This window comes from Lynx rufus, unplaced genomic scaffold, assembly GCF_022079265.1.
Source record: "Lynx rufus isolate CCGP_SWC_20201006 ecotype Redwood Valley unplaced genomic scaffold, mLynRuf1.p SCAF_2, whole genome shotgun sequence".
In the NCBI taxonomy this organism is placed as follows: domain Eukaryota; kingdom Metazoa; phylum Chordata; class Mammalia; order Carnivora; family Felidae; genus Lynx; species Lynx rufus.
Window position 1 is genome coordinate 202,927,554 of NW_025814834.1, and position 10,125 is coordinate 202,937,678.

A 10,125-nucleotide genomic window follows, 5' to 3' on the forward strand; every position below is an offset into this window, starting at 1 on the left:
GGAGCAAAAACCAGCCCTGTTAGTAACTAATTGTGTGACTTGGGAAAAATCCCTCTACTTCTCGGAGCCTTAGATTGTTCATCCGTAAAATGGGAACTTCACAGGATTATCGTGAAGCTTTAAGGATAGGGCATAAAAAAAGATTTTGACCCACAGCGCATGGCAAGAAACCAATAAATATTGGTTGTGATTGCAGTTGCTCTTGTTTTAAAGGGTTTTTGTGGCTGTCAAGTTTGGAAACCAATATCTCAATCCATCGAACATGGCGTCATTTATAAGGACATTCCCAGTCTGATGGGGGACAACATGGTCTTTTCCCCAAAAAAGACTGGTCTGATAGCTAAGACTTGACTCCATTCCAGAGAATTATTCCTCAGTCAGATGGATATAAAGTCACAACTGGTGCCCAGTCACCCATTTCTCAGTCCTGCCTGCACCCCACTCCTCCCCTAGACACTCCCCCATTCTTAACAGGCAGCCCGTCCCAGCTTGCTTACAGAGAGGCAGAGTCCACAAGTACCCTCCTTCTTCTCCAGCACGAAGACCTGCACACGGTGATCCTCCTCTATCTTGCTGACACTGGGACATCCTGAGAAGGTGCCTTCCCTAAGGATCCAGCGGTAAGTCTTCAGGAAGCAGCTGCTCAGAACCACCTCAATTGTCTGTGGCTGGCAGTGCAGGGCCACCAACACTAGGGACAGTTCTGCAGGAGGACAAGAGCCAATGCAAGGGCTCCTGGGATGATGCCATAGGAAAGGGTACTAGTTCTAATCTGGGTAGAAGAGACATTGTGGGTGTATTAGCCTAACCCACAATGACTCCCTTAAACAAAGACTCCCCTCACGGGAGGTGAGACCCTTATACCATGATGGCCCTGGGGGACCCTGATCCCTGGCCTCAACTGATCCACTCACAGTCTCTTTCCCAGGAACTGAGCCTAAAAGAAGGTGATATAAAGCTTGAGATTCTGAGACCGCAGTTCTCGGTCATGTGTGCTAAGAGGCAGGGGAGCCAGTGTGTGGAGAAAGGAACAAAGTAGGTATAGGTGCAGAATGAGACGGGAGGCAACTCCCTGGTTCCTGCCACTTTGACAGTCCCAAGTCCTAGACCCTGGAGAACCTGCTTGGAGCCTATCCGTGGCCTCCAGGAGACACCTTATAATAAATTCTCCTGTCTTCCCTGAGCAGCCCAACCAAACAGTTGGTTTCTGTCACTTGCCTTGCAAGATTATTTTTAGAGATGCTAATTTGTTTTGTTCTTTGATTTCCCTCACATTCCAACAGGTAGCCTGGGCCTTGGGGATTTTGAAGGGTTTACACTGCTTGAATCAAGGCTCCTGTTTTATAAAGGTCGAATCTGAAGAGACAACACTGGGGTGCTTGGCTGGCTCAGTCGGTGGAACATGTGACTTGATCTCGGAGTTGTGAGTTCGAGCCCCACGTTGAGTGTAGAGATTAATTAAAAATGAAATCTTTTTGGATGCCTGGGTGGCTCAGTTGGTTAAGCGTCTGACGGTTGATTTCAGCTTAGGTTGTGATCTCACGGTTCCTGAGCTCGAGCCCCAGGTCAGGCTCCACACTGACAGGGCGGAAGCTGCCTGGGGTATATCTCTCTCCCTCTTTCTCTGCCCCTCCCCTGCTTGTGAGCCTGCTCTCTCACTCTCTCTCAAAACAAATTAACCTTAAAAAAAAAAACTTTTTTTCTTATTTTAGAGAGAAACAGAGCTGGGGAAGGGGCAGAGGGAGGGGGAGAGAGAGAGAGAGAGAGAGAGAGAGAGAGAATCTCAAGCAGGCTCTGTGCTCAGCACAGAGACGACATAGGGCTTGATCCCATGACCCTGGGATCATGACCTGAGCTGAATTCAAGAGTCAGATACTCAACTGACTGAGCCTCCCAGGTGCCTTCCCGAAAATAAAATCTTAAAAAAAAAAAAATGAAGAGACAACCCTGAGGGAGGGGAGGGAGCGAGCCAGGAGCAGGAGGCTGGGGTGTTTTCAAGCCCTCTTCAGGACTTTTTAGTCTCATGAGCCAACAAATTCTGTTTTATTTCATGGTTTCAATTTTATTTATTATTTATTTTGCTCAAGCCAATTGGGAATAGGTTTTCTGCCACTTGCAACACACTGTGTCCTGATACCTTTTTTTGGGTGATGAATGAGAAGCTGATATTCAACCCTTCCCTCCTTTCTGTACCTGCTCTTTCCACAGTTTGTACTGAATTTGAGATGACCTGTTTAAAAGTCATTAAAAAGCAAAATGTAACGGAGATATCAGTGTAAAATATTTCTGGACTTGTTTTATTATTTTGAATTTAAAGACTTTACCCCCTTTCCTTTTTTTTTTTTTTTTTAACATTTATTTATTATTGAGAGATGGAGAGACACAGAGCGTGAGCAGGGGAGGGGTAGACACAGAATCGGAAGCAGGCTCCAGGCTCCGAGCTGTCAGCACAGAGCCCGACGTGGGGCTTGAACTCACAAACTGAGAGGTCGTGACCTGAGCCGCAGTCGGCCGCCCAACCGACTGAGCCACCCAGGCGCCCCACCCCCTTTCCTTTTGAAATAAGTTCACTGTTTCTGTTTTGGCAGGCATATTTGGTCAGAGGGATGGGTTACAATTTAAGGGCAGGTGTGTGAGACGGGGCAAGGTGGGGGTTAAGTCAGCCACATAACTTTCTGCTATTGCAATCAATAGTATATTGTGATACAGAATGCCAAATAATAATATTGATAACAGCTAACCCTCAAACATGAATGCTATGCAGTAAATGTGCTCTTAACCCCGGCAGAAGAAAACGAGGCACAGTTCAAACCCAGACAGTCTATCTTGCAGACTTTATGTTCTTAATAACCTGGAAAAAAATTAACACAGAAAAAGAAAAGCTGTCTCACCCTTAGTGCATGAAAACACAATAATATGCTTCATAACTTCTGTGGAGGGATACACACAGTATTTCACAAGTGAGCACACTATCCTGGTCTCACCAAGACAATTTGTTGACATGGGGACAACCTTCTAATGAGCCAGCACCTACTCGGGGCTTGGCTAAAACCCCCTGGGTTGGACTTGTCACCCCAGTCACTTCTGCCTGCCCAGCACTGCCCTACTCTCATCTGAATTCCTCTCCTCTGTAGCCAGGTGTATTCCAAGGTGCTGCATAAATGTTCCTCAGAATGAGGATTCTGGGGACAGATAATCTTGGGAAATGCATACTATAATCTGCTTTCAAAATCTGATTTTTAAGGGAGTCATGGTAGATGGTGGAATATTAAAGCCTCTAAAAAGTCCCGAGTCAAGAAACCATTTTGTTTAATCCAGTATTTCCTCCAATATATTTAACAACAGAACACCACCCTTTTTTGTGTGTAACGTCTATCGAAATCCCAAAGCACTGGTGTCCCACAAAACACAGTCTGAGAAATACTGGCCTGTAAGTTAAACACTGCCTAGCTGTGAATGTAATGGAAACTTCATCCCAAAGCTAGATTATCCAGAGAGCAGAAGAGGAATGCTAAAGAAGTATTTTTTGAAGGAATTTGATATTTGGAATTTTTTAATGTTAATTTATTTTTGAAAGAGAGAGAGAGAGAGCGAGAGAGAGAAAGAGAGAATGAGTGGGGAGGGGCAGAGAGAGGGAAACACAGAATCCCAAGCAGGCTCCAGGCTCCCAGCTGTCAGCACAGAGCCTGACGCCGGGCTTGAACTCACGAGCCGTGAGATCATGACCTGAGTCAAAGTTGGACCTTTAACGGACTAAGCCACCCAGGTGCCCCTGAGTTTGAGATTTTAAAAAGCAGAGTAGTCATTTTAGGAAAATAAGAATTTTATAAAATTGAAAGGTTTGGGAGTTAGGATTATTTTGGCTATGGGGGACATAGATTTGGGGGATACCATCATCTTTTTGATTCCCAGGACCCAGCTTCTGCCCTGCCAGAGGGTGAGTCTGGGAGTTAGTTGTGCCACGTGAGGGAGGCCCTGTGAACTCAGACTCTCTGTAGTATCTGTCACACTGGTCTTGTCCCATCAACTATCTAGCCCCTCCTGGCCTCTTCTGGGGGCTACAGCCTTTGTCTTTCATGGATCATCAGTTCCTTCCTCTGGGAAGATTCATTCTCTGGACAGTATTGGGGTCCTGGGAGCTGATGAATTATCCATTCTATCTCTGATACGGAGTGAATTTTTATGCTCCCCCCCCCCCCAGCAATCCATATGTTAAATCCTAACACCTAATACAACGGTATTAGGAGGGGAGGCTTTGGGGGTGATTATATCATGCAGATGGAGCCTTCATGGATGGGATTAGTACCCCTATAAAAGAGACCCCAGGGGGCACCTGGGTGGCTCAGTCAGTTTAAGCAGCTGACTCTTGATTTACATGCAGGTCATGATCTCATGATTTGTGAAATCGAGCCCCACATCAGGCTCCACCCTGACATCAGAAAGCCTGTTTGGGATTCTCCTTCTCTCTCTCTCTCTCTCTCTGCCCCTCCCCACACATTCTCTCTCTCCCTCTCTCTCTCTCTCTCTCTCAAAATAAATAAAAAATATTAAAGAAAATATTTTCTCTCTCCCTTTCTCTCTACCCTCCCCGCCCAACCCAGAAAAGAGACCTCACAGAACTCCCTTGTCCCTTGCACTATAGAGAAGATAGCTGTCTGTGAACCAGGAAGTGGGCTCTTATCAGATACTTAATCTGCCCGTGCCTTGACCTTGGACTGTGAGCCTCCAGAACTGTGAGAAGTAAAATTCTGTTGTTTATAAGCCACCGGGTCTGGTATTTTGTTACAGCAGCCTGAACTTACTACAACAACCTCATGTGCTCAGTTACCTAGCCTCTTACTAGAAATCACCTCTACCCCAGTGGACTCTTTAGAGGCCAATGTCTGACCAAATCTCACTGGCCCTCCCATGGCCTTTGGACACTCATTTGTCTGGGCCTTCACAGAGTTCTGATGTCCACTCTGGCCCCCACCTCTTCTTTGCTGTACAGACACGAGTTGTTCAGACTCACCCGAGTAGGCATAGTAGCTGTTATCAGCTACTCCCCCTTCAGCTGGGTACTTGTCCGGAGCACAGGCTCGTGCTCCAGGACTACTGCTCTGGGTGGGTTTAGGCGAAGCTTGACTGGACCCAGTCCTATCAGAGGGCTGTGTTGTCCCTGAGGAGCTGGGGATAAGGGCTATCAAATGAGCAGCTGCTGTCTCAGGTGACTGGGCTGCTGCAGTGAGGGCACCAGGGGCTGATTCCACGGGCCCAGAAGGTGTCCGTGTGGCAGAGCTGTGATGTGTTTCAGACAGCGTGCTCACCATGCTGGGGTGGGGGTGCGCCTATAGTTTCTCCTTCCTGAGTCCCAGATATGGTTGTTCTAGAAGCAGCTGTCCTTAGGGTGGTCAGGGTCAGTGTGGATAACTGCACTCGTTGTCCTGGATATAGAGATTCTTTCACATCAGTGGTCTTGTTCAGTGCTGTTGAGGATTTCATTGTAGCTGACTTCTCAGAGACGGTGGCTGTCATGGACCTTGATGATGTAATGTCATCGCCTGGTATGTTTAACGCTGCTGGAGCAGTGATCTTGGCTGACATCTGAGAGTCAGTGGACAATGATGATTCCAATCCATTGAGTATGGAGCTTGATGCTAAACGGGGTGTGGTTGGAACTCTCTGATTCTGTTTTAGGGTCTTAGCCGAAGTGGCCATGCTGGACAAGGCCGCGCTTCTGGATCTCTCCTCCTGGGTCTCATGTACGGGGGTTGTCTGTTCAGTGGGCCCAGCAGAGCGGTTGGCTTGTGGTAAAGTGGGAGGAGTAGCTGGTGTTGTATTCTTCCGGTACTCTGACGTTGCTGTCCTCCTGATTGTTGGTGATGCGTTAATCGGAACTGCAGACATGTTGTCTCTCCCATTGCTGGATAGAGCTGAGGTTGTCATTGACAACCTACAGGTCCCTTAGGCAGAGAGACTTTTGTGGAGTCTGCTGTATTTGATTCAACCCCCTGGGTTGTAATAATGCCTGTAAACAAAGAAACAAACAAAAAGAATCCAATGCACCTGTTCTCTCCACCAATCCAGAGTTCTTTTCAAATGTTCTCACTTGACCAAGTATCTTTTTAAAAAAAAATTGTTAATGTTTATTTTTGAGAGACAGAGAGAGAGAGAGAGAGGGCGTGCATGAGCAGGGGAGGAGAGGGAGACAGAATCTGAAGCAGGCTCCAGGCTCCAAGCTGTCAGCACACAGCCCGATGTGGGGCTCAAACTCATGAATCATGAGATCTGACCTGAGCCAAAGTCGGACGCTTAACCAACTGAGCCACCCAGGTGCCTCTTAACCAAGTATCTTTATTAGAAGATTCAATAAAGCAGCGCCTAGGTGGCTTAGTCGGTTAAGCATCTGACTTTGGCTCAGGTCATGATGTCACTGCTCGTGAGTTCAAGCCCCACATCAGGCTCTGTGCTAACAGCTCAGAGCCTAGAGCCTGTTTCAGATTCTGTCTCCGTCTCTCCGCACCTCCCCTGATCTCTCTGTCTGTCTCTCTCTCTCAGATATAACATAAAAAAAATTAAAAAAAGAAGATTCAATAAAAATAATATCAGCACCAACTACATTATTACTGCCTCACATTCATTTATGTGCCAGCTCTGTGCTAACACATAGTAACTGATGCATGATCTTAATTCATCTTATTTTTTAGATGTTTTATTTTTATTTTTGAGAGAGAGAGAGAGAGAGCGCATGCAAGTGGGGGAGGGGCAGAGAGAAGAGGGAGACACAGAATCCAAAGCAGGCTCCAGGCTCTGAGTTGACAACATAGAGCCTGACGCAGGGCTCAAACTCACGAACCGTGAAATCATGACCTTAGCCAAAGTCGGATACTTAACTGACTGAGCACCCAGGCACCCCGTCTTAACTCATGAATTTAACTAGTGCTGGCAACTATGTCTTCTGCTCAATAACCACTCTAATTTTTTTTTTTTTAACATTTCTTTTTGAGAGACAAAGACAGAGCATGAGTGGGAGAGGGGCAGAGAGAGAGGAGGACATAGAATCGGGAGCAGGCTCCAGGCTCTGAGCTGTACACACAGAGCTTGACGCAGGGCTCAAACTCACAACCATGAGATCATGACCTGAGCCAAAGTCAGACTCTCAACCGACTGAGCCACCCAGGCGCCCCTCAGTGACTCCTCCAGAGATAGCAAAAGGCAGAAATCTGCCATAGCATTTGGTCTTTGGTATCTGGCTGCCTTTTTTGGTGTGAGTTTCCTACTGCATTGAATATGGTTCTAATATTGAAAGATATATGTTATTTTTTAAGAAGGCTCCAACACCCAGTGCAGAGCCCAACACAGGGCTTGAACTCATGACCCTGAGATCAAGAGTCAGATGCTTAACCAACTGAGCCAACCAGGCACCCCAACAATATTTTGGTATAATGTGAACCCTAATTGCAAAGCAAGTGCTTTATTTAGTGCAATAGCAGTCCAGGATAGTTTTTGACATCATTCAATTTCACCTTGTCCAAGTAAGGCCCTGCTTCAATGCACGAGCATTGGTATGGTGAATCCTGACAAAGAACCTGAGGTAAGGATTATTATTTCTTAAAAAAAATTTTTTTTAATGTCTATTTACTTTGAGAGAGAGAGAGAGAGAGCAAGCGGGGGATGGTGAGAGAGAGGGAGACAGAGAATCCCAAGCAGGCTGGGCACTGTTAGCGCAGAGCCTGATGTGGGGCTTGAACTCACAAACTATGAGATCATGACCTAAGCCAAAATCAGGAGTTGGATGCTTAACCAACTGAGCCACCTAGGCGCCCCAAGGGTTATTATTTCTATTTATCAGATGAAGGAACTGAGGCTCAGACAAGTGAAGAGGTTTGTGCAAGGTCACACAGCCAGGAAGTGGTGACGCTGCATTTGAAACAAGGTCCATCAGATTCGGGAGCCCGGTGTCTCCCCTAACACACTGTACCAACTTGCAAAAACACAGCTTCCTTCTCACGGTTGAGCCAAACCACTCTCTCTAGAAAGGCCCAAATCAGCTATCCTGAGCTGGATCCCTTGGAAATCTTCCTCTTTCCCCTGCGCGAAGGGCAGAAATAGGTCCTTGACCTGATGCTCTGTCATTGCATCCTTGGCACAGTAGCCAAAGGGCTAATTCAGAAAACTAGAAGTTGACTCAGCACAGGTAGCAGGCTCGTCCTTCCCACAATCTAGGTCTGAAGAGGCACTGACCCTTGTGTTCAATTCTGCCCCCACACAGCACCTGCTCCTTCCACACTCCACTTTATTCTAGCTCTGTGCAGAGCTGAGGGGTCACAGTAGGGCAGGAGAGCTGGCCAGAATGCATGAAAGAGTAGACCAAGGCTCTAGACCTGGCTCTGTTACTGACTTGCTGTGTCATCTTGAGGAAGACCCAAACCTCTTGGTACTTCCATGTCCCCTCAAAACGGAGAGGAACAGAGAAGTCCTTTAAAGTCTAGTGATCTGTGGGCTTGCAACATAAATCCTGGCTGTAATGAAGAGATGTCTTGCCACAGGCATCTCAAGGTTTTATTTGCAGGGAGAGATGTTTCCATCGGATCTGATTTTGTTTTTCCCGCATGTGGTTAACCAGTTGTTCCTGCTGCCTTATGGAAAAGTCCATCCTTTCCCCGGTGATTTGTCACACTGTCATTATGTATCCAGACCAACTTCCATGCTCTTTCATCCCATTGGTCTGCTTGTCTATCATTGTACTGGCACCATGTTACTTTCATGTAAATCTCAGGATCTGGTAGAGTGAGTCTCCCATCTTGCTCTTCAAAATTATCTTGGCTTTTGTTTGACTTTGGTTCTTCCATATATTTTAGAATCTCCTTATCAAGTTCTACACAAACCCTGTTGGGATCTTGTTTGGAAGTGTGATACTTAGTAAGAGCTGACAATTTCATGATACTGAGGTTTCCTGACCACAGCATTTTTTTTTGAGAAGCAGTGGAGTGTAGACTGGCCTCTGAAGTTAGACCTGGCATAGGATCCCAGCTCTGTGATAGGGGACAAATCACTTCACGTCCATGAGTCTCAGTATTCTCAACTCTACAACAGGGATGATAATGGTCACTGATGGTCATGGGGGTTAAATGAGATAACACCTGTAAAGCACTTAGCACGGTTCTTAGCATATAGTAGGTGCTCAATGAATAGAACCTGTTGTTGGTAATGACTGTCCCCTTCTCCTTTCGCCAAGATTGGTATCTGCTTCCTGAGTGCTTTGCCAAGGATACTTCTCCCTTGAAAAAGCTATGGACTTGTGGGAGTGGTGAGATGTGCAATGTCCTGCCCCTTCCCAATATCTACCTTCATACTGTCCTAGGAGCTCAGTGTCCAGGGCTGTACTCCTTCTTCAGGCTCGGTGAGGCATTGGAGGTGGCAGTTGTTCTTTGTTGGAGGAGGGCAGGGGATGGCAGCAGGGGTCCAAGATCTTGGGTCCCCAGTTCTGGGCCATCTTGGAGGGAACTAGTTTGCTGGAACCCCAAGCTCTTGGCCAGGCCCAGATGGGAAGGATAGACAGCAAGGGAGACACAGCTGGGATGACAGACAAGATGGAGTAGACAAAGACAACATCCTGGAAGAGGATAGAGGGGCAAAGCCAGAAGTCCCTTGAAGGTTATCCTGTCATGCTCCTGCCTCCAAACTCATCGGTGCCTCAAGCCTTTCAGACAATTTAGGATTGGGGCTAGTGATGGCTGTGCTCACATTGCAAGATTTTCCTGGGTACACTACCTTCTATCTCTTCTTCTCTTGTCACCTTCTTCCCTTCTCTGGCCAGCCAGAAGAGGGGCTATGAGAGCCCCCCAGAAGAGGATAGATAGAAAGGGTATATGGGGGTACTCACCAGGAAAACTGAAGGCTCCATCCCCAGTAAATAGCAGTTAGCAGTAAAAGCCACTGGATGCCCATGGCTCTGCCCATGTTGATGGTCCTGGAAAGCACGGATAAGGAGTCTCAGCTTGAACAGGGGAACAGACAGCAGCTCCAAGACAGTGAGGCACTGCTGGCACTGGTGCCATCTCTCATCTGCCTGCTGAGTTACCACCCCACCCCCAGCTGTCCAGACTCCTTCCCGGCTGGCCCCAGGGGGTGCTTTACGGGGCT